At 44.9% G+C, this 23,661-nt stretch overlaps 1 protein-coding gene across 2 annotated transcripts in view; it reads left to right on the forward strand.

Moving 5' to 3' along the window:
* The window catches only part of FCHO2 (FCH and mu domain containing endocytic adaptor 2), a 4,043,518-nt gene that overhangs the window by 2,718,591 nt on the left and 1,301,266 nt on the right, over window positions 1–23,661 (forward strand). The gene's annotated exons all lie outside the window — the stretch shown is intronic.

Raw genomic sequence — 23,661 nt, forward strand, 5'->3', positions numbered from 1 at the left:
GGGCCACCCAGGTTTCTCAGGTAGCTTGAGATTCTGTTCCATCAGTGATGAATGGAAAGAAGATTAGCAACATAAGATAAAGAAGTTGTGTCTTACCATAACGTTCCATCTATGTTTTTGATCTTCTTCCATTCATCACACCCCACCCTCCATCCCCCACCAAAGGCTTCTGGTGGATCTCATGGGTCCTTGTGGTGTGTCAGGGTTTTTGTGCAGAAATGGCCTTTGCTTTATTTCTGTATGTCTTATGCAAACTCGATCTGAGGTAACAGGGAAAAGTGCATTGTGGATAGCAGCCTAGCTCCAGAGTTTTTTGGTGTACACGAGCTTGGTATTAGACCGACACGGTTCCAAGGGGCTCGGAACCGACCCATCAGTGATGAATGGAAGAAGATCAACAACACTGATGGAACATTATGGTAAGACATAACTTTCTGTTTTTATTCTTTGATTTATCTGCATTTAGTAGTACTTGTGTGTGTGTTCTATTACTTCTCTGTTTAATCAGCCTCATTACTTTTAAACTGAATTATTCTGATTCTTGTGTGCTATGGTGACAATCCTTTCATAGTCTACCTACATTTTAGTACAAAAAAGGTGAATAACGGTGCTTTGTGTTCATAGCTGCAATAATTAAAAAAAAAAAATCAAGACCCTGTCTAGCCTACGCTGAAAATGATCAACTTTGCTCATTCAACTGTGACTGACAACTGTCATTTAAAAGAGGTAGTAAGTCAAATTACGGTTATCTGTAGTATCTGATGGTGTCCTTTTCATTCATTCCTCAACTGATGGGTTTGGATCTGACTCGTCTGCTTCTTACCAGATTCTCGGATCCAAAACACTCAAGCTCCTCCCTTTACCCATAATGTCCCACCAACCTAACATAACTCAGATCTCATTTGGCACCGTTCAGCTTCGGATGCGGATCCTATCACTCTCAAGCTTTGGGAGTTAATTTCTTAACTTTCATAAGTTACAATTTAGAAAAGCGTTATTTTTTTTAATCTTATCTTTTCTCTCTTTCCAGTTTTGCTAGTATCTTTTAGCTAATTTCTGTTATTTAGCTGCTACCAGTTTATTGGTACATCTTTACAGTACCATTGTTGGTACACTTTTGTTGTAAAACTACTTACTCTTTAGAGTATCCTTTAAATTGCCATTGTTGGTAGTTTCTTTCTATTCTTGTTTTGCTTTTGTAGTCTTCTTGTATAGTTGGAAAGTCTATGAGGTTTAAAAAATGCATGCCCTGTGGGCATAAAATCCCTACATTGGATGCCCACAGGGAATGTATATATTGCCTAGGACCTGGTCATTTGGATGCAGACTGCTCTATTTGCTCTGGGTTCATTTGCACACCTGTTACTTATTGTAGGAACAAGCTAGTGTTGGAGGGTCTTCTCCCTTCTACTTCTGCTTCCATAGCTGAGGCTCAACCCCCCTCTAAGAAATCGGACATGGGGAAGCCAGACTCTGCTTCTAAGGATAAAAAGCCATGCAAGAGGTCTCTAGACTGCTTTTCCTCATTGGCTCCTTCATCGTACCCTCCAAACTAAGATGTTGAAAAAGTTGGATCCAACAACTTTGGATCTGAGTGGTTCTAAATCTAAGGCACCCTAGATCCGAACTGCTCTGCTCCTACTAGATCCATCCACAAGCATTCAAGACCTCCATCTGCCACATCTTTTCTTAGATCTTCCAGAAGCTTATACAAAGCTGATGTGGACAGGATGATGGGAAAATTTCTCAGAACTTTGATATAGATGGAGGTGCTCCCGGCTCAGACTCGCACTGGATCTGCAAGCTGACCTTTGTCCACTTCCGCCTTGATCTGTCCTCCTCCATTCTGACCCACTGTTTTGGAGCCCTCATATCCAAGATTCCTGGAGGTGTCCTCATTGGCTCAGAAGATGGTCTTTTCTTCGACTCCTGTAAATTCCCTGAGTCACCTGGCCCCAAGTCTTTCGTTGCTGGAGGACTCTTGGAGCAGAAGCATCAGCACTGGATCCAGGGGGGTTGGGATTGGCTCCGAAGCTCTCAGAGCTATCCCTCCTCCTTGGGGCTTCGGCGTTGTACAGCTTGGGTCCGATGTCTTCATTGGGTGGAGTGCTTGTGGTATTGCAGGAGCCAGCAGTTTGGGAATTATCGGCTCCATTGATGTCAACTTCTGTTTCATCCCAGGCATTCTGCCTTTGAGGTTGTGAAGATGGGCTTCTCTTTATCTAGAGAAAGGACATCCCTGCCCTACTCAGATCAGACTACTTTACCTCCTTCGGTTCTCCACTCTGAACCTCATTCATCCATTCCACTGAGACAGCCAGCTTGATCAAGTCTCCAGTCAGTCCCTCAGAACATCCTTATCTCTTCTAATACTTCCCCAGACCACCCCAATGTGGAAACCCTTTGGAAGAGGAAGTATAAAAAGAGACACCTAGATTCCCCTCAGGAATGTCTCATGGAGGACACTGATTCTGATGAAGGGGAAGGATCCCCCAGATGTTCACCTGAAGATGTCTACTTTGGACCTATCCTAGAGCTCCTAAAATAAAATGGTGGTTGGTCCTCTGATACCCCCTCCCAGGAGGAATCTGTAATGTCCTTCTATTCATCTGTTGCAGTATTAATTGTATCCGGGAGCTCCCCACCATAGGCAACCCAATATCGGCCAGTATACAAAAGACTTTTACTACTGTAGGTTGCATGGTACATCGCACATAGGCTGCGATTGGACATTGGCCATAAAACTGATGTATGCAAGCATCATCCTCGAAACTTCTCTGCCACCAGATCCGAATGCTGGATTCCAATATATGGTCTGACTCCAAGTCATTTGCTGTTCTTTAAATTTCAGAAAAGTGCCCCATTGAGGAATTTTTTGACTAATTGCTACTGTCTTTGGTTAGTGTTCATGTCATCCAAGAGGGACAAGTGCCCGTGTAGTCTACAAATTCCACACAAGGATCGCCAAATTATACACACCTAAATTCTAAATTCTACACCTCCAGGGCCTATTCTTCCTAGGCCAAAACCACCACCATAAAAAACTGCTTTGTTTATCAGTCGTTTGTCCCAAAGATCTTAAGCAGTAGATTATCCTCTTTAGCTACCTACCTAGAGAATCACTGTTTAAGGCTGTTGGCAAAAAGTGCTATGGAGCAATCCTCTGGGCCCAAAGGCAAGTCAGGTTTGAAGCAGAACCCCAAAAAGCAAAGGCCTGAGCCTTCTGCTGCACCTCTTGAAGCCGACGTCTTTCATGAGGCAGAGAAGAGCCCAGAGATACAACCAGTTCACAGCTCAGATCCACAGGACGAGCTTTGACGTTCAAGCCTCCTTGGGTCTGAGCACAAGCACGTCCACAGAGAGTGAGCAGGTATCCATTTTGGATGTCTGAGGGGAACCATGCCTTGTGATTACTTGTGATTACAGAAGGCCCTAAGGGGATTCCTCAGATCCTTGTAAGGGAAGAGATGGATTCTGATCTGATAGAATGTAGGCCTATGTAGGGGCCTCCTACCTTACATGAGATAGACTTCCATGGCAAAAAGAAACAAAAAAAACCCCAAACATTTATTCTCTGCAAAAGAAACTGTTAATGACTGGCAACAATTCACTCAGGGCCTTTTCAATCTTGTTATGTGCCTTAGGCCTCCCTCAGGCTTTACAGCTCCCTCTCCCAGTACTGCCTCTCCATTTAAAAGGACTAGGGCAGAGGATTCTTCTGAGGAAGAGGTATCCTTAGGGGAGGAATCGTTGGCGTACTCTTCACAGATTCATTCCCCCCCCCTGGATTATGCCTCCCCAGAAGAGGAATCCAATGGAAAAGATTATCCTATGGAAGATCTTTCCTTTGGGGAGACTCTTGCTAAAATGAGAGACCATTTTAAACGGGACAGCACCCAAGTATCTGAAGTACAAAAAAGGTACCGTGAGTTACTAGAGGTGGAATTTACCTAGCCCATCTGCTGTTCCTCCTGTCTTGCTTGCCTTCCTCGCTGCCTTTGTTGCAGCTTCACAGGCACCAAATTCCTAGCCACCTGCCCTCAAGAAGCCAGACCACTTCTATAAGATCCCAGATGACTGCAGGTTTCTCTTCAGATGCCCTTTTGCGGATCCTTCTGTTATTTCTGTGGCTTCAGACAAGTCGTCTAAATTACTGCCCTCCACTGGCCTCCTACCATCAGATAAGGATAGTAGGATCCTGGATAGACTAGGGAAAAAGTGTACACTTCAGACACTCTAGCTTTTAGGACCATAAATTACCAAACACACATGACCAGATGTACTTTAGAACTTATGTCCCAGCTTTCACAGGTAATTGCAGACTTATCTGACTCAGAAAATCAAACCTGGCTACTTCCTTACTTGCTGCATCTTCTCAAGTAGCACAACACTCCAAAAAATGCAGCTGTGATGCTGCAGAAGTTTCCAGCAGAGCAGCTGTATCTGGATCACTATTAAGAAGACTCTCTTGGCTAAGGATCCAGCCCTTACGTGAGGATGTAAAAATCAAACTTATGGATGCTCCTTTGGACAACTCTGCTTTGTTTAGCTCTACAGCTGCTAGTTTGTTCAAATTGTTGCAGGAAAAGGATAAGGAATTGCAAGAATTTAACCATATGTTTCCCCAGTTCCCAAGTTCCAAAAAATTACCCTGCAAAACCTGTGTTTGTGCATAGGAATTTACGTCACATACAACCCAGAAGAAAAAAAGAGTGACAGGAGACCACAACAGTCCAGGGCCCCTTTGGCAACTCTGCCACCTAACTGGCTGTTTCCTGACAAACCATACTCTTTGACTGCTGCCCCCCCCTCACACACATCTTACTTTTGCAGCACCTCCTTCTGTCCCTACCAGCCTGGGAAAGCATAACCCAAGACTCCTGGGTCCTCTCCAGTGTTCAGAAAGGGTACTTTATGGTATGGAACCAACATCCTTCCTTCAGGGGCATGCCTCACCCCCCCCCCCCCGGAGCAGCTACCTTTTTTCCCAAAGGTTCTCTTAGAATTGATGAACCAAGGGACCATCCAGAGTGTTCCCAAAAAACAAATAATAAAAGGATTTTATTCCTGGTTGTTCCTGGTGCCAAGGAAGGAAGGTCCATGGTGACCCATCCTCTACCTGTCCCATCTCAGTACCTTTCTAAGGGTACCCACTTACCGCATGCTGACCCTTCAGACTTTGTTCCCACTTATTCTTCTTCAAGCCTTCATGATTACACTGGATATCAAGGATGCATATCTGCACATCCCCATCCACCCCAACTACAGGAAGTTTTTACGCTTCTCTGTATCATCATGTCATTTTCAATTTTGTGCCTTGCCTTTTGGACTCTGCTGCACCAAGGGTCTTCAACAAATGCCTAGCTGTGTGAACGGCCACTGCAGACTTCAGGGAATGCACATTTTGCTTGTCTGGATGACCTCCTCCTCCTAGCTACCTCCACAGAGGAGTTGGAATGCAGCATCACCCTTACCATTAATAGTCTACAAAGTTTTGGGTTCACCATAATCTTAAAGAAATCAGTTATCATCCCTTCACAAGATCAGATTTTCTTGGGGGGTACAGGATTTAAACATATCTTATGACAGTCTCTCTACCCCCACATAAGGTACACAACCTCACCCTTTACTTCAGAAATCTTCTGCTGGTTCACCACATTGCAGCCAGAGAGTTCATCAGGGTTTTGGTCTCATGGCAGCCACCATTTCCATGCTCCCCTTAGCCAAACTCCACATCAGAAAATGGCAGTGGTATCTAAAGTCAGTTTGGATGCAACATCAGGACCCCATAGTATTCTCCATACCAGTCATCCTCTGTCTGAAGTAAGAACTTCAGTGGTGAATACAATGTGTCAGTCAACCCAGGACTTCCCTTACAGCCTCCTACTCCTCGCAAGAGATCTTCACAGAAGCTTCAGACTTAGACTGGGGAACAAGGTTCGGCCACCTGAAAGCGCAAGGGGTCTGGTCTCCCTCTGAACTGAAGGAACACATCAATGCAAGGGAGATGAGAGTGCTGCTATTGGCCATGCAGTCCTTCCATCCCCTTTTCTAACCATGCCGTCTAAAGCTGTTCACAGGTAATATGACAGTCTGCTGGTATGTGAACAAACGGGAGGGACCAAATCCTATCTACTATGCAGACTAGCTCTTCAGGCTTGGGAGCTGGCAATAAAATTCCAAGTGGCTCTTCAGGCAGTGTACATCCAGTCTTCACAGAATTGTGTAGCAGATTACCTGAGCAGGTCCCAGACATAACCCCATGAGTGGATGCTTTAAAGGGATGTGTTTCTGGACATTGTCCACAAGTGGAGTATTCCTCAAACAGACCTCTTTGCCTCCCCCGTGAACAGTCACCTTCCCTGGTCTGGAAAGTGAATGCCCTTTCTTTCTTTTGGAAGGGGATGTTTCTATATACATTTCCTCCCCTTTCTCTTATTCTAAAAGTCCTGTCCAGAATTCAGCAGGACAGACTAAAAATCTTGCTGGTGACTTCCTTCTGGCCAAGACAGCATTGGTTGCCTCTCCTCCTGCATTTAACCAAGGGCAATCACCACAATTTACCTCACAGAATGGACCTTCTCACACAAGACACAGGGATCCTCATCCATCCCCACCTATCGACTCTTAAATTGACACTGTGTATGATAGGGTACTAATTCTTTTCAGACACCTATTCTCTGAGTACGTGCTTACAGTCCTGCAGAAGGCCAGGAGATCAGATACCAGAAAATCTTATTTAGTCAAATGGAAGAGATTTTAATCCGTTGTCTGAAATAAAACCAGGCCCTTTGACAGTGGAAGTTCCCCTGGTTTTATCTTATTTGTGTGAATTGCTCAAGAGTGTCGTGGCTTATTCTTCAGTGAAAGCCCATATGTCAGCCATATCTGCCTGCCTCTGTCTTCCCTCCTAGCTAGTAGATTTGAGTCTAAACAGTTTCTTAAAGGCATCCTACACATTAGACCTCCCAGGAACCCTATTCCACCTCCCTGGGACCTTAACTTTGTTTTGGAAAAGCTGACTGTCTTACCCTTCGAGCCAACACCCTCAGCTTCTCTACAGTACTGCTCCTGGAAAACTGTGTTACTACTCACCTTAACTTCAGCCAGATAAGTGTCTGAGCTTCAGGCCCTCATAGCTTCTCCACCCTTTCTGGTATTCCACAAGGACGGGGTTCCCTGCAGACGAATCCCTCATTTATGCCTAAGGTAGTCAATGACCTGTCTTTAAGCCAGTTCATCCACTGACCTACCTTTTTTTCCTTCCCTCCAGAACCATAGTGAGAGGGTGCTCCATACATTAGATGTCCACAGACAACTCAGATTTTATTTAGCTAAAACCAAAGATGTTAGAAAGTCAGATCAGCTTTTTGTTTCTTACCACCCCAGGGCCCTGGGACAGGCTGTGCCAAAACAGACTATTTGCGCCTGGTTTTCCAAAACTGTTATTATTTGCTACACTTACCATGGGAGGACTCTCCTTTCCTCTGTTAGGGTTCACTCCAGCAGTGCTGTTGCCTCTTTTAGTGCCTTTTTCAAGGGACTGGATACTAATTCAATTCTTGAAACAGTTACATGGACCTCAGTCCATACATTCACCAAACACTGCAAATTAGATGGAATCTGTAAATCTAGAGCAGGGTTTGTCAGACCCATACTGCAAGGCTTCCTGGAAAGCTCCTCAGCTGCACCTTCCTCTCTTACTTCATGAGCTTTGGTATTCTCCCTCATGTAAAGAATACTGAAACAGATGAATCGAAGGACATAGAATAGTTGTGTAAAATCTTAACATAATGATAGGTGGTGTTCTCTTCACTGGTGCAGTATTCCTATTCCTCCATCCTTCCCCCTGATCTTGCTTCTTCTTGGATGAGTTTTACCCTACTTCCTTAGACTGGCAATCCTCCTGGGGCAGTCAGTTCTGAGTATGGTGCGTGCGTACGTCAGATTTTTTGGCTGACGTCCAGTCGCGGCCTACATGCAATGTACCACCAACCCTACAGTAGTAAAAGTCTTTTGTATACTGGCTGACATTAGGTCTACTGTAGGGAACTCCCTGACGTAATGAATACTGCAACAGTGAAGAGAGGGACATCTATCGTTATGGTAAGATTTTGCACAACTATTCTTTCCTAGAGGCTTTTGGGTCTGGCCCGACAACTACTTGTGTGACTCCCCTGGCTGACAAACTCTTAGATCTTCTTTCTCACTGGACATGGAAGGAGCCAGATATTGTAGAGCCACTCCCTAAATTATCTCATAAAATTGTAGATCCTCCTAAGTATCGGGTGCACAGGAGTAAAGGGGTCCTGGTTGATGCCATGGTTGTGGCAACAGCCACCAATAAAGAGCTTGGAGAACAGTGCTCTTCTGTCCATCCCACTAACAGGGAGTCCAGGACCTTGGACAAATTCGGTAAGCGCATGTATGCTTCAGCTACTTTTGCACTCCAGTCGCTGAGTTACCTGGCATGTTTTACGAGATTACAAAGAGATTTGACCAAACAGCTTTCCAAATCTCGTTCTGGGTCCATGTCTGCAGAGGACCAAAATAGTCTCCTCACAACTGGCCACCCTACATTTAATTTCAAATGCGTCCACGAGGCTGATTTCTCATGCAGTGGAAGGTACCTCATGGGCAGCGAGTTCAGGCATAGCCATTAGGAGACAAACCTGGATGCGACTATGTGATTTTGCGCAGTCCTTTAAGTCTTAGTTTGTCAATGCTCCTTTTGATGGATCTTCCTTATTTGGGCCCACTGGAAAGGAGGACATGCTCTCCAGATGTCAGCAAGAGGGGAAAGACCTTGTCTGCAGTGGGCGTACTTTCTTCTGCTCCTCAAATACCTTTCTCATGGAATTAACGGGGAGGCAGAAAAATGTGGTTTTGCAAATCCCAGGGTCCTTTTCAAGACTCACGTGGAGATAGTTCCCCTAATGGCAGGGGAGGACTCAAATGGAAGACGACACCCCCACAGCAGAGGTGGCCTGCAGAACCAGGGCTTCCAGGATTCCTTCTCGGACAAATACTACCAGCGCTTCTGAAGGGAGGCCCGATTGTTACTCTCAGGAGGCAGCTGTGGGACATTTGTCTCTGCACCAGAGATACTGGCTGTCTTTAACAAAAGATTCCTGGGTGCAGAAAATTATATCCAGAGGCTATATCATACCATTTTCCCAAAATCCCCATATAAAAATGAACAGAATTTCTGATGATCTTCGTGTTTCACTGTTGCAGTCATCACCTGTGGGTTATCCCTGCTGTGGTAGCCCTCGGCCGGCCCGAATACCAGAGTCAATGTTTTTGTGCGCCGGCTGCTTTCGCCTGTAATCTGCCGTCAGGTCGTCAGTACTATAAAGCAAGGCAGCCGGCGTCGTTACATCAGTCTTTCTTGCCTTGGAGCCCATAACAGAAGCAGTTCTCACGAGTGCCGGTTGGTCGCTGCTAGAAGTCGAATTTCAGCAGAAAACGTCTAAAGTTAAGTACCCCATTGGGGACCCTTTTTTCTTGCTCTAACCAATGTCAGAAAAAGTTAACAATTGTCTCGCCTGTGGAAAGTAGATCCCACACTGAGACTGTCATTCCTACTGCATCATTTCTTTAGGCCCAGACACGACGTCCCTCGTTGCCGGTTCTGTGCCCTCTTTAATGCGAGAACCATTCACCATAGAGCTCTTTTTGTAGACAATTATTTTCGTATTCCGTCTTTGAATTTTGATATGGCATCCTTCAGCCAACAATCTGCCGACATTCTGAAAAAACATAAAGATAGAGACAAAATCACACAAGGCTAAGCCTTCCAAGGACATTACCGCTGTGCAAGTCGTTAGTTCTTCAGAATTCAGTGAGGCACTTTCGCAGCTCCTGGTGCCCGACTCGCTTCCTACGCAGGCTTCTGTCGAGACTCTTTCAGAGTCTAGTATGCTGCATAAATTCACTTTGTCTTCCGAGCCTTTGGCTGTCTCTGCCTTGGTTGGGTCCAGAGCCACGATGCAGGCACTGGCTTCCGAGGAGGCCATTTGCTCTACCAAATCTAGACAAAAAAAACGACATCTTCTCTTCCGACTACCGTTTCCCAGACACCAACGGATTCTCTTAGGCCTCGAAGCCAGGCCACTCCTAGAAAAATCTGCTTCTAGCCACCATCTTGCTACTGCTCCCCCACCCCAAGCTCAAATGCTTAAAATGGTGGAGGATTTCATCTCCCTTATCCGAGGTACTCAGACCCCACTCCAAAAAGGAAAAGGCTTCCTTCTCCAGAAATTGTCAGACCAAGAGTCTAAAGAATTTGATTATTCTGCTTTTGAAGAGGAACAACAGCCCTTAACTGTTTATGAGGATTCAGATGCAGAGGAATCCATCCCCTCTGCCTCTCCTCCAGAGGACCTCTCCTTCGGGGAAACCCTTCACTCCATCAGGGAACATTTTTAATGGGAATCTGAAGACTACCCACAGTCAAAGAAATGACTTAGAGAGTTTCTGGACCTGCCCCAGCACAGGCCCCTGGCCATCCCATCTATTCTAGAAGTGGTGGATGATGTTTTCCTTGAATCCAGTTTAGCCCCTGATGCCTTGCCTCCTGCTCCAGCTAAACCTGACAGGTATTACAGAGTACCGGATTCTCACAAATACCAGTACAGGAACCCTGCTGCAGACCCTGAGGTCATTACACAGGGACCCAAAGGAGCTAAGACTAGTTCTGCCAAGAATCCTCTTCCCTCTGACAAAGACTCCAGAGCTCTGGACAAATGAGTTAATAAAGTATACTCCTTTGCAACTTTAGCTATCAGAGTACTCATCAGCTCCATATGTTAAAATATCAACAACACACTTTGGAACAGTTAAAACAGAAAATTGCTACCTCTCCTGACGATGCCAACTCAAAGAAGCTGGCAGAATTATTACACTCTGCTGGTCAAGTGGCGAAGCACTCATTACAATGTGGATATGACGCCCTAGAAGCCTCTAGCAGGGCAGCAGTGATAAGATCTGTTATTAGAAGACATGGATGACTGAAGGAACAAGCTCTCCCTGATCGTGTCAAGTCAAAACTTATTGATGCACCCCTAGACAAGGAATGCCTGTTTGGGGAAAAAGCAGAAGAGGTGCTTAAAAAGATGGAACACAAAGCAAAATCTATGCAAACAGTAAAAGATTACTTTCAAGTTCAACCGCCCAGATTCAGCACAAACTTCCCCTCTAAGCACTGTGCCTTCCCTGCACCCAGCAAACAGGTCCAAAGTAAGCCCTGCAAGGACAGGACATCCAGGCCTCTCTCCCAGGGCCAGCAAAGAAGCAAACAATGGACCACTTCCGCCTCTAAGGCAGGGAGTTCTAAGCCAAGCTTCTATGGTAAGTACTCACAATGACTCTCCCTATCCCCTCTGCTCTTCTTTCACTCCTCTAAAACTAGGAGGAAAGCTTACCCTCTTCAAGGAAAATTATGTCTCTATAACCGAGGACCAATTGGTATTAAAAATCATTTCTTAGGGATACATATTCTCCTTCAGCGAACTCCCTATTCCAAAAGGGTACCCAGACCTCCCCCCAAACCAGTGGACAGAGGCATTTAAACAGGTAAAAGCACTAATATCTCAGAGGGCAGTAGAGCCTGTCCCTCTGGATCAAACAGGAAAAGGTTTTTACTCCAGACTATTCCTTCTTCCCAGAAAGGAGGGCACTTGGCACCCCATCCTAGATCTATCCAAACTGAAACCTCCTTGGTGGTCCCCAGATTCAAAATGCTAACCTTGCAACAGCTCCTGACTATGCTCACACAAAATGCCTGGCTAGTCACACTAGACCTAAAAGATGCCTACCTCCACATCCCCATCAGGAAATCATGCAGAAAATTCCTGCGATTCAGAGCAGGCAATCAGCACTTTTAGTTCTCTGCATTGCCCTTTGGCTTATCTACTGCTCCCAGAGTATTCACCAAATGCTTGGCCCCCGCTATAGCAGTCTGCAAACAGAGAAATATACATATTTACCCTCGCGTAGACGACTGCCTCATTCAGGCGAACAGCAAAGAAAAGTTGCTCCAGGATCTTCTCTTTGTCAAAAAACTCTTAACTTCCCTAGGGTTCACCATCAACAAGAAAAAAAATTAAAGCAAAACCCCACCAGGAAGATTGTTTTCCTGGGAGATGTGCTAGACACAGTAACCCTAATGTCCTTTCTATCCCCAGAAAAGCAGAGCTTCTTGCCTCTCTTCTTCACCCAGCTGGCTTCCAGAAGTCACCTCACTACGAGGAAGTTCCTGCAAGCCCTGGGATACATGGCATTTTGCATCCTTCTCATCCCTCTCACCAGGCTTCACATGAGAAAGCTTCAGTGGTACTTAAAGAGCTTTGGTGTCAGCACTCTCAGTCCCTAGAGACCACTCTCTCACTGTTCCCTTGCATAAAGGATGAATTTCTCTGGTGAGCAGAGGCCTGTGCCATGAACAAGGGTCTTCCCTTCATCCTCCACCCTTCCTGCCAGACCATCAACACCGATGCGTCAGACATAGCTTGGGGTGCTCACCTAGCAGGCAGGTGTACCCAAGGCCTTTGGAATGCCTAGCGGCTTCACTTGCACATCAACCAGAAAGAAATAATGGCAGTGCAAAATGCTCTGACATCCTTCCAACCCCATCTCAGACCAGGGGTCCTCCTTATAAAAACAGACAACACCACAGTAATGTGGTACATCAACAAGCAGGGGGCACCCAGTCTTACCCCCTGTGCAGGTTAGCAATGAGTCTCTGGCTTACAGCCACCTCCATGGGGTACACCTAATTGCCCAATACTTACCAGGGATCAACAACACAGTGCCATACCACCTAAGCAGAAACTTACTGGACCCCCACGAATGGCAGCTCCACAGAGAAATCTTTCTGCAAATCACCCAGGAGTGTGGGACCCCAGAGGTGGACCTCTTTGCCTTGCACCTCAACCACCAGCTGTACAAGTTTTGTACCAGGGAGTATCACCTCCTAGCATGGAAAGTGGATGCCTTGACCTTCCCATGGAGCTCCCCTTTTTGTGTACACATACCCTCCTCTGCCCCTTATTCCCAAGGTTCTGATCAGAATAAGAGAGGAGAAACCAACGGCCATCCTCATCGCTCCAGATTGGCCCAGACAGCATTGGTACCCCTCACTACGCAGTCTGACCTTACAGCCCCCAAAGCTGCTTCCCTTAAGGTCAGAACTCTTGACCCAGAAGAGGGGGAAAATACTGCACCCAGATCTGCAGACTCTCAAACTTTCAGCATAGCTTATACACTAAAAACTAATGAGAAGTCACTGTTAAGCAAACAGGTCCTGGGCATCATCACAGAGGCTAGAAGGCCCAGCACAAGAAAATCTTATGCAGGAAAATGGAAAAGATTCTGCTCCTGGAAACAATCAAAAGGGGGCAGTACCTCCCAACCTTCCATCCCTCTCATTCTGGATTACTTAGCAAAGTTGCTCAATAGTGACCTCTCCTTCTCCTCTTTTAAAATCCATGCCTCGGCCATCTCTGCCCATTATGATTCAGACCCACCCCTCTTCTCTCATCCTTTGATTAAGCAATTCCTTAAAGGGGCTTCTAATATCAGGCCTCCCAGAAGACCTCCTACTCCACCCTGGGACCTGAATTATGTGTTAGAGAAACTAACCTTACCTCCTTTCGAGCCTACCGCTTCAACAGAATTGAAATACCTCTCCTGGAAGACTGCCTTCCTACTAGCTATCGCCTCAGCCAGAAGGGTCTCAGAACTTCAAACTCTTATGGCTATCGAGACCTTCATAATTTTCCATGCAAACAGAGTCTCCCTGAGGACTAATCCCTCCTTTATGCCCAAAGTGGTATCTGATGTGACCCTTAACCAGGCCATAAACCTTCCCACCTTCTTTCCCAACCCTCAAAACAAGAAGGAAAGAATTCTACACTCACTAGACCTGCACAAACAGCTCAGATACTATCTGGACCGCACTAAGCCATTCAGAAAAACTGACCAGCTTCTTGTAAGCTTTGCCCCAGGGGCAGAGGGGAACACCATCTCCAAACAAACCATTTCCAGATGGATTTCACACTGTATCCATTTTTGCTACAGACTGTATGGGAAACCCATCCCTAAGTCGATCCGTACCCACTCCAGTAGGGCAACCTGCACTTCCACTGCCTTTCTCAGAGGAGTACCTATCAGGGACATCTTGGAAGCGGCAGCCTGGACCTCTGTCCATACCTTTACAAAGCATTACCACCTACCTCTTTTTTCTAAGTCTAGGGCAGGGTTTGCCTCTACAATTCTGCAGGGCCTCCTGACCAATACCTAGGACTCTACCTATCCTTCCACCTTTTACCTCAGCTTTGGGAATCCTCCCACAGATGATGACTGCAACACTGAAACATGAAGAACATAGTACAGTTGTGTACACTTACCATAAATATAGATGTTCGAGTGTATTCCCTGTTGCAGTCTTGGTTTCCCTCCCTCCATCCCCCATTTAACATATTTCCCTAGAGGGACACATCCTCTCCAAGGTGGCTCTTAGTCACCAGGACCACTTCTCTCTTTTCCCTTGTGCTTCTGATGGGTTAGGGCAAGAAAAACTGATGTAATGACGTCAGCTGCCTTGATTTATAGTACTGACGATGTGACGTCAGACTACAGGCAACAGCATTCGGCACACAAAAACATTCACTCTGGTATTCGGGCTGGCCGAGGGCTACCACAGCAGCAATAACCCACAGGTGATGACTGCAACTGTGAATACACTCGAACATCTACATTTACGGTAAGTGTACACAACTGTACTTTCCACCCAGTCAGAGGGAAGCAATGGTTTAGAAATAGAAAAGCTGCTAGAAAAAGAGTATTCCAGAATGACCCCCAAGAGGATCCGTAAATTATTCAAGATTCTTCTTGGTGCCAAAAAAGACAGGGGACTTGAGACCAATTCTGGATCTCAGCAAACTAAATCAGTTTGTGGAATATTCAAGATTCTGAATTTCCATGGTTCCATCCATTTTGCTTCTGTTGCAAAAGGACGATTGGATGTGCTCGATAGATTTTCAGGATACATACTATCACATCAAAATTAAAAGTTACTCCAGAAGATATCTGCACCTCCGGCTGGGAGCTAGTCATTACCAGTTCAGAGCACTGCCCTTTGGCCTCACCACAGCCCCCAACATGTTCACCAAATGCATGAGATTACTGGGATTCTAAGTGTTTCCATACTTAGACAACTGGCTCCTATTTGCCTCAACCAGGTTTCAGCTTCTACAAGCAAGGGACTACTTGTTCCAGTCGTGCATCCATCTAGGCATCACAGTCAGTTACAGTAAATCTCACACTACACATACAAATTGTCTGGAGTGCATAGCTGGTTGTATGGACACAGTAAATCAGGTAGCCTCTCTTCCTCCTGCTCAAACCCAGACACTCAGATCACAGGTCAGAAAAGTAAAACAAAATTCTTCTCTTCCAGTGTGACTAATTTTACAAGCCTTGGGATCCATGGCAGCTGTTATCACCCTCATTCCTTTGGCCAGGTTTCACAAGCTAATACTTCAGTGGACCCTGTCAACCCAGTAGTCCATTCTTCAGCATCCTTTAACCTTTCCAGTCAAGGTCACATAGGCATGCAAAAGGTTTCTTCTTTGGTGCATTCATTTGAACAAACTCTCCAAAGGTCATCCATTTGTTCTTCCATGCCCACAGCCACAGTCACCACTGATGCCGCCCAACTGGGGTGGGTGGTTCACTACTTGTCAGGAAAGTCCAAGATCCGTAGCCCCCTGAAGAGGCCAAGAGGCATATCAGTGTCCTGAAAATGAGAGCAGTTCTCCTAGCATTGCAGGCCTTTCTGGATGTCCTCCCATCTGGGGAAAATTGCTATTCAGATGGACAAAATGTCAGTGGTCTGGTACAAACAGGGAGGAACCAAGTCTTATCTGCTTTGTCAAGAAACAATGAGAGTGTGGCAGTGGGGGTGATCTCTTCCAGTCATTTTCTTGTAGCAGTGCACATTCTAGAGAAAACCAGTGTGATTGTGGACAAACTAAGCTGGTCCATTCTGATGCCTCACCATTGGTCTCTCATATTAAAATGGCAATGAGAGAGAATTTTTTGTCGATGGGTCCAGCCATGCTACGATCTGTTCACATCTCCCCTAAACAACAACTGCAGCATGTCCATGATTGGCCCTGCGGTCTCCTTTAAGCTTACCCACTGTTAACTCTCATTCCCAAATTTCTATAGAAAGCATTCCAGTCAAAGAGCACAGTTATTCTCATTGCCCCTTCTAGCATCATCAGATTTGTTTTCTCCTCTTCTGGCCACACCTTCTACATCTGCCCTGGATACTGGATTGAACTCCAGACCTCCTGTCTCAACCAACAGAGATGACTCATCCAGAGTTAATAGTCCTCAAATTGACCACATGGTTTCTCCATTTCTGTTGATTGCTAGACAGCTCTCCTCCCTGATCCATCATATCTTATATTCTCAAAAAGCTTTTACTAGAAGAATTTACAAAAGTAAATGGAAGAGGTTTGTATTCTGGGACCTTAGCAGGCTTCTGGACCCCCCTTTCAGCCCCCCTGTACCATCTATTGTTGAATTTTGGCTTCAGTTTTCAATGAAGGTGCTAGCTTTTCAACTGTTAAGGTCCAATTGGCTGCCATTTCTAACTTCCACCTGGGCAAAAATAATCTACCTTCGCTTCTTTTAAATTATGTAAAAACTTTCTCAAAAGGGTCTTTTTACTTAGACCTCCATTAAAGGAACCTACTCTTCCTTGGGATTTAACTATTGTGCTTCAAGGCTTAACCCAAACTCCCTTTGTACTGTTAGCCAGGGCAGATCTGAATTTTTTTCTCTTGGAAAACCATGTTTCTGGTCACTATCATATTGGATAGACTTGTATCTGAACTCCATGCTCAATCTTCCCTGGTTTTCCACAAAGACAGGGTGTCTTTGCAGACCAACCCATCTTTTTTGCCTAAGGTAGCTTCGAAATCCAACATTAACCAGGTTATTAACCTACCAGTTTTCTTTGCAAACTTTTCAAATAAAGAAGAGTACATGCTCCATCTATTGGATGTGTATAGACAGATACCCTTGTATCACCATAGAATCAGAGAAATCTAACCAGTTTGTTTCCTTCTCTCCTAACAGTTTGGGCAGACCAGTTTCCAAAGTTACACTGGCCAAATGGTTGACCGATTTGCATTTCCTTCCTCTGTAGTAAAACAAGAATAAGCCTCCTGGAGCTCATTCCACAAGGTCTATGGTGGTTTCTTCACCTTTTTGGTCAAGGGCTTCCATAGATGATATTCATGCAGCTGCAACTTGGACTAGTGCTCACACTTTTATTGTTGATTTCAAATTGGATTTGGTTTCCAGGAACAGAGCTACCTTTGACTCTGCACTACTATGGAATATCCTTTTCAAGGTTTAGTAAATGGGGGACTCTGTCCCATCAGTTGAGAAATGAATGAAAAGAACATCAGATAAAGTCAGACTTCCAAGATACTGCATATGGAGTAACAGCTTAATTCTGGCTCTCCCAGTCTGAAAACAGAAATTTAGCAGAGAAAGCCAGTGAACCTAGGTTTCTGGGTAAATTTAAGTAACTAACTAGTAAGTACACTGCCAAGATGCCAGGCAAAAAAGAAATAAATCCAAAAAGCAGGCAAACAAGGAAATATTGCACAAATAAACCAAAGAATGAACCTGGATGCCACTATTCAGCGAAACAGTAAAGCCACGGAAAGAAATGTAGGCAGACTTACGTTTAATAGTAAAAGCCACACAACACATAAACGTATTCAATACTTCTTTTTCCTTTCTAGCACTTCCTCAGATGTGGGCTGTCACAAACCAATCTACTTCATTACTTAGACTCCTGATACTTTTTTTCCCCAGCTCTTACTTCCTAGGTAGGGCTCTAGCGCCCCAGGAGTCTAAGTAATGAAGTGGATTGGTTTGTGACAGCCCACATCTGAGGAAGTGCTAGAAACGAAAACGAAGTGTTGAATACGTTTGTGTGTTGTTGTTTTGTGGCTTTTGCTATTAAATAGAAGTCTGCCTACATTTCTCTCCATGGCTTTATTGTTTCGCTGAACAGTGGCATCCAGGTTCATTCTCAGGTAAAAAAGAAATGTAAAGGACCTGTAGGAAAATCGGCTACAAAAGTTGAGGAAAAAACACAGATTGGGAAAAGTACTACAGTTGTTCAGAAAGAAGGAGCGCAAGTTCCAGACATGACTTCCAGTAATCTACAGGAAAATATAAAGCAGCTGCACACAGACCTGGTTAAAATAAATAAAACACTTATGGAGTATATCAACACAAACAATAAAAAGCTGAATAAAATGGAAGAAGCATTGGACAGATATTCAGATAAGGTGACAGAACTGCAAAACTCAGAGGGTGAAATGAAGAAAAGAGTGGCTGAATATGAGACTGCACAAGAAGAGATTTTTCAAAAAATAATAGAATTAGAGGACAGAGCACATAGGGAAAACCTTAGATTTTCTGCTGTACCGGAGAAGCTGGAAGGAACAGACTGTATTAATTTTATGACATTACAAATAAGCAACTGGACTGGTATTCTACAACAAGAATTGTTAATTGAAAAGGTACATTGTGTGTATGCTCCTAACCTGGCTATGAGAAAACAACCTAGACCTTTAATAGTATAGATGCAATCTTACCATCAGAAGGAGTTAGTTTTGACAAAACTGTGGCAGAAAGACAAACTACTAAATGTGGGAGACACAAGAGTGTTTGTGAAGAATGACTACTCATTGCACACCACACAGAAGAGGGAATAAATTATATTCCATTATATAGGGCATGTCGAGATGTAGGCATGAGAATGTTCTTCATGTTTCACTGTTGCTGTCATTACATTTGGGTTATCTGCTTGCAGGTAGCCCTCAGTTTGCCTGATTAACAAAGTCTTGGGTCCTGCGTCTGTTGCTGTCCCTTCTTTCATGACATCAGGTTGTCAGGAGTATAAAACATGCAGCCGACGCCATTACATCAGTCTTTCTTGCCATGCGGTGCCCGAAGCAGAAGCAATTCGCAAGTGCCAGTCGGCCGACTCCTGAAATTTTTGTTTTCGAGTTTCAGAACCGAAGTCTTCAACTAAAGCTAAGTACCCCGTTGGGGAAATTTTTTCTTGCTCCTTACCGATGTCAGTAACAAATACCTCATATTGATTTTTATTCGTACTGTATTCCTTGCCAGGCCCTGACCACGACATACCTTGCTGTCGGTGTTGTGCTTTATTTAATCAGCGCACTGTCCGTCGTCGATATATTTTCGCCTCTAAATATTTCGGTTCTCAGATTAATTATCCAGAAATGTCATTGGTTAGCCATCCAACTACCGGGATTCCGCCGAGGTCCAAAACTGCCGATGACACTTCTTCTAAACCAGTCGCCAGTTCGCCGGTACTCAGTGAGGCGCTTTGCAACCCCTGATACCCGCTACTTCTGATTCGCAGGCCTCTACTAAGACCCATTCGGAGTCTGGTATGCTGCGAGATGCTTCAACTATGGAACTCGCGGATGTCTCTACCTTGGATAGGTCCGGAGCTGCTGTGCAGGCAGCGGCTTCTGAGGGTTTATTCAGGCCTATGGACCTGCATATTAAATCGACACCTCCTTCTTTACTTAGGTCTAAATCTTGAACCATGCCTAAAAAGCTGACCCCCAGACCACATGCTCAGGCCTCTATGCCTAAAAAAACAAATGATAAGAATGGCTGAAGATCTAATAACTCTAATCAGGGGTAGCCAACCCCCCCCCTTCTAAGAGGCCTAGGACTGAAGTTGATTATGAATCTTCTGATTAGGATTCTGTTTTTTTTCTGATTCTTCGGATGATCTGGATTTGCTGTTATCTACTTATGAAGATTCTGATGCAGAGGACTCCATTCCCTCTGCTTCCTCTCCTGAGGATTTTTCTTTTGGGGAAACCTTACATATGCTAAGGGAGCATTTCCATTGGAAAGCCAGGACTTTTCTGATTCAAAAAAGAGGCTTAGGGATTTCCTTCTCCTACCTCAGCATATGCCTTTAGCTATTCCTCCTGTACTAGACATTGTTGATGCTTTTTTGGAATCTAGTTTGGCCCCTGATTCTTTGCCTCCTACTCCCAGAAAACCTGACAGATACTACAAGGTCCCTGAGTCCCACAAGTTCCTTTTTAAAAGTCCTACTGCAGATCCAGAGACTATTTCACAGGGGGCCAAGGGCGTTAAGGCTTCTACTGCTAAAAAATCCTACCCCTTCTGATAGAGACTCCAGGGTGCTGGATAGATGGGGTAAGAAGGTTTACACTTCTGCAACCTTAGCCATTAAGTCTTTAAACTGCCAGTTTCATTTGTTAAAGTATCAGCAACATGTTATTGGACTGCTTAAAGAGAAGATGATGTTGATTCCTGACTGTGTGTAAAATAAAGAATTACAGGATTTAATGCATTCTGCTGAACAAGTTGGAAAACATACTTTGAAGTGTGCTTTTTGATTCATTAGAGGCCTCTTGCAGGGCTGCTGTTACTGGGTCTGTGCTCAGAAGGCATGCTTGGCTTAAGGAGCAATCTTTGCCTGATCATGTTAAAGCTAAATTGTTGGATGCTCCTTTAAATCAGGACCGCCTGTTTGTCAACAAGGCTGAGGAAGTTCTTAAAAAGATGGAAGATAAAGCTAAATCTATGCAAACTGTTAAATATTTCTTACAAGTTCATCCTCCTAGATTTAGTAGGCACTGGCCCTCTATGAATTGGTCCTTTCCAGCCCCTTCCAGGTCTTCTCAAGCCAAACCCAGACACAGCATAAACCCCAGGTTTCAGTCCCAGGGGACACACAGGACTAAGCAGTGGGGGGCCGCCACTTCCAAATCTGGGAGTAATAAGACTTACCCCTATGGTAAATTGTCTCAATGACTTCCTTTTTAAATTTCCAAGCACTTATCAACTGACTGCCCCCTTGGGGGGAAAGATTGATGTTCTTCGTGTTTCACTGTTGCAGTCACTACATTTGGGTAATCCTGCTGGCAGGTTGCCCTCAGTCGGCCTGAATTCCAAAGTCCTGGGTCCTGCGTCAGCTGCTGCTGTCGCCCCTTCCCTGATGTCAGGTCGTCAGGGGTATAAAAGAAGCAGCCGACGCCATTTTCTTCAGTCTTTCTTGCCGCACGGTGCCCGAAACAGAAGCAGTTTGCAAGTGCCAGTCGGCCGACTCATGAGATCTTCGTGTTCGAATTTCAAATCTGAAGTCTTCAATAAAGCTAAGTACCCCGTTGGGGAAAATTTTTTCTTGCTCCAGACCGATGTCAGAAAAAGTAAATAATTGTATTTCTTGTGGAAAGCAAATACCTCATAAGGACTTTCATTCTTACTGTATTCCTTGCCTAGGCCCTGATCACAACGTTTCTAGTTGTCGGTTTTGTGCTAGATTTAACCAACGCACTATTAAGCGTCGGTATGATTTTGCTTTAAACTATTTTGGACGCCAGTTTAATTATCCAGAAATGTCGTCGGATAGCCATCTGACTACAGGAGTTCACAAAAAATGCAAAGAAAAGGAGAAAGATAAACAACCGAGGCCCAAAACCGACAAAGAAGCTTCTCCTAAGCCAGTCACCGGTTGTCAGTGAGACACTTTCGTAGCCCGACGCCTGATACTTAGTGGCAGGCCGCTACCGACTCCCACATGGAGTCGGCCATGCCGCTGAAAACTCAAGGTATTGGGGCCTCGGATACTATTCCCTCAGATGGGCCCGGAGCCGCTGAGCAGGCACCGGCTTCTGAGGGTGTATTCAGACCTAAACATCTTTACATTAAACCGACTTCAGCTTCAAAGGCAAACACTAAAGCACCTAAAGCAAAGAAACAAACTCAAGAGCCACATGGACAAGCCTCTATGCCCAAAAAACAGATGCTCAAAATGGCTGAATACTTGATTACCTTGATCAGGGGTTCCCATCCCCCTCCTGATAAGAGGCCTAGGCAAGAGACTGACTATGAATCTTCAGATCAGGTTTCTATTTCTTCTGATTCCTTTTCTGACCAGGAATATTCTCTTCCCCCTATGAGAATTCTGATGCTGAAGAATCTATACCTTCAGCTTCTCCTCCAGAGGACTATTCTTTTGGGGAAACCTTGCATACCATGAGGGAGCATTTCCACTGGGAGAGCCAAGATTTTTCAGAATCTAAAAAGAGGCTCAGAGATTTCCTTTTACTACCTCAACACAGGCCTCTAGCCATTCCACCTGTGTTAGACATTGTAGATGATGTGTTTTCGGAGTCTAGTCTTACCCCCTGACTCCTTGCCTCCAGCTCCTGTTAAGCCTGATGGATATTACAGGGTTCCTGACCCTCATAAATTCCTTTTTAAAACCCTGCTGCAGACCCAGAGACTATTTCACAGGGTCCCAAAGGAGTTAAGGCTTCCGCTGCAAAAAACCCAACCCCCTCTGACAGAGATTCTAGGGCACTGGATAGATGGGGAAAAAATGTTTACACATCTGCTACCTTGGCTATAAGGGCCTTAAACTGTCAAGATTCATTTGCTCAAATATCAGCAACATGTCATGGCATTGCTTAAACAGAAAATGTTGTTAAACTCTGAATGTGCAGAAAACAAGGAAATGCAGGATTTATTCCATGCAGCTGGACAAGTTGGAAAGCATACTTTGCCATTTGGTTTTGATTCTTTGGAGGCCTCCTGCAGGGCTGCAGTTACGGGTTCTGTAATTAGGAGGCATGCTTGGTTAAAGGAACAAAATCTGCCTGATCATGTGAAAGTTAAATTATTAGATGCACCTTTACAGCATGATACTTTGGTGTTAAGGCAGAAGAGGTGTTAAAGAAAATGGAGGACAAAGCTAAATCTATGCAAACTGTCAAAGATTTTTTACAAGTACAGCCACCTAGGTTTAGCAGACACTGGCCTACAAAGAATTGGTCATTTCCTGTGTCAGACAGACCTCAAAGGGGCAGATCCAGACACCCTAGAGGCAGATCCCAGGTGCAAAGTTCATACAGGTCAAAGCAATGGGGTGCTTCTACCTCCAAAGTTGGAGATGACAAATCACAACCATACAGGAAACAATCCCAATGACTTCCCCCTGCCTGCACCAAGCACTTATCTCATGGCAGCACCCTTAGGGGGAAAATTAGCACTTATTTCTCAAAATTGGCACATTATAACCCAGGACAAGTGGGTTCTAAACAGTGTCATAAGGCTACAAATTCCATTTCCATACCCTGCCAAAGGCAAACGGCTGACCAGATCTGCCAAAAAATCAATGGGCAGAGGCACAAAAACAAGTCTCATCTCTCATGGACATGGGGGCCATTCAACAAGTACCAGAGCAAGAGCAGGGACAAGGATTTTACAAAAAGACTGTTGTTGGTCCCCGGAAAGGACAAGGCCTGGAGACCAGTACTGGACCTATCTATTCTGAACACATTCCTGGATATACCAAAATTCAAAATGTTGACTTTGCAGCAGCTTCTGCCCATGCTGGGCAAGAATGCTTGGCTTGTGACTTTAGACCTAAAAGAGGCATACCTGCATGTCCCACTCAGACAGTCATGCAGAAGATACCTCAGATTCAAGACTGGCTCAATGCATTACCAATTCTCTGCACTGCCCTTTGGCTTATCT

Source organism: Protopterus annectens, chromosome 2.part2 (genome assembly GCF_019279795.1).
Source record: "Protopterus annectens isolate FY-2018-M chromosome 2.part2, PAN1.0, whole genome shotgun sequence".
Taxonomy (NCBI): domain Eukaryota; kingdom Metazoa; phylum Chordata; order Ceratodontiformes; family Protopteridae; genus Protopterus; species Protopterus annectens.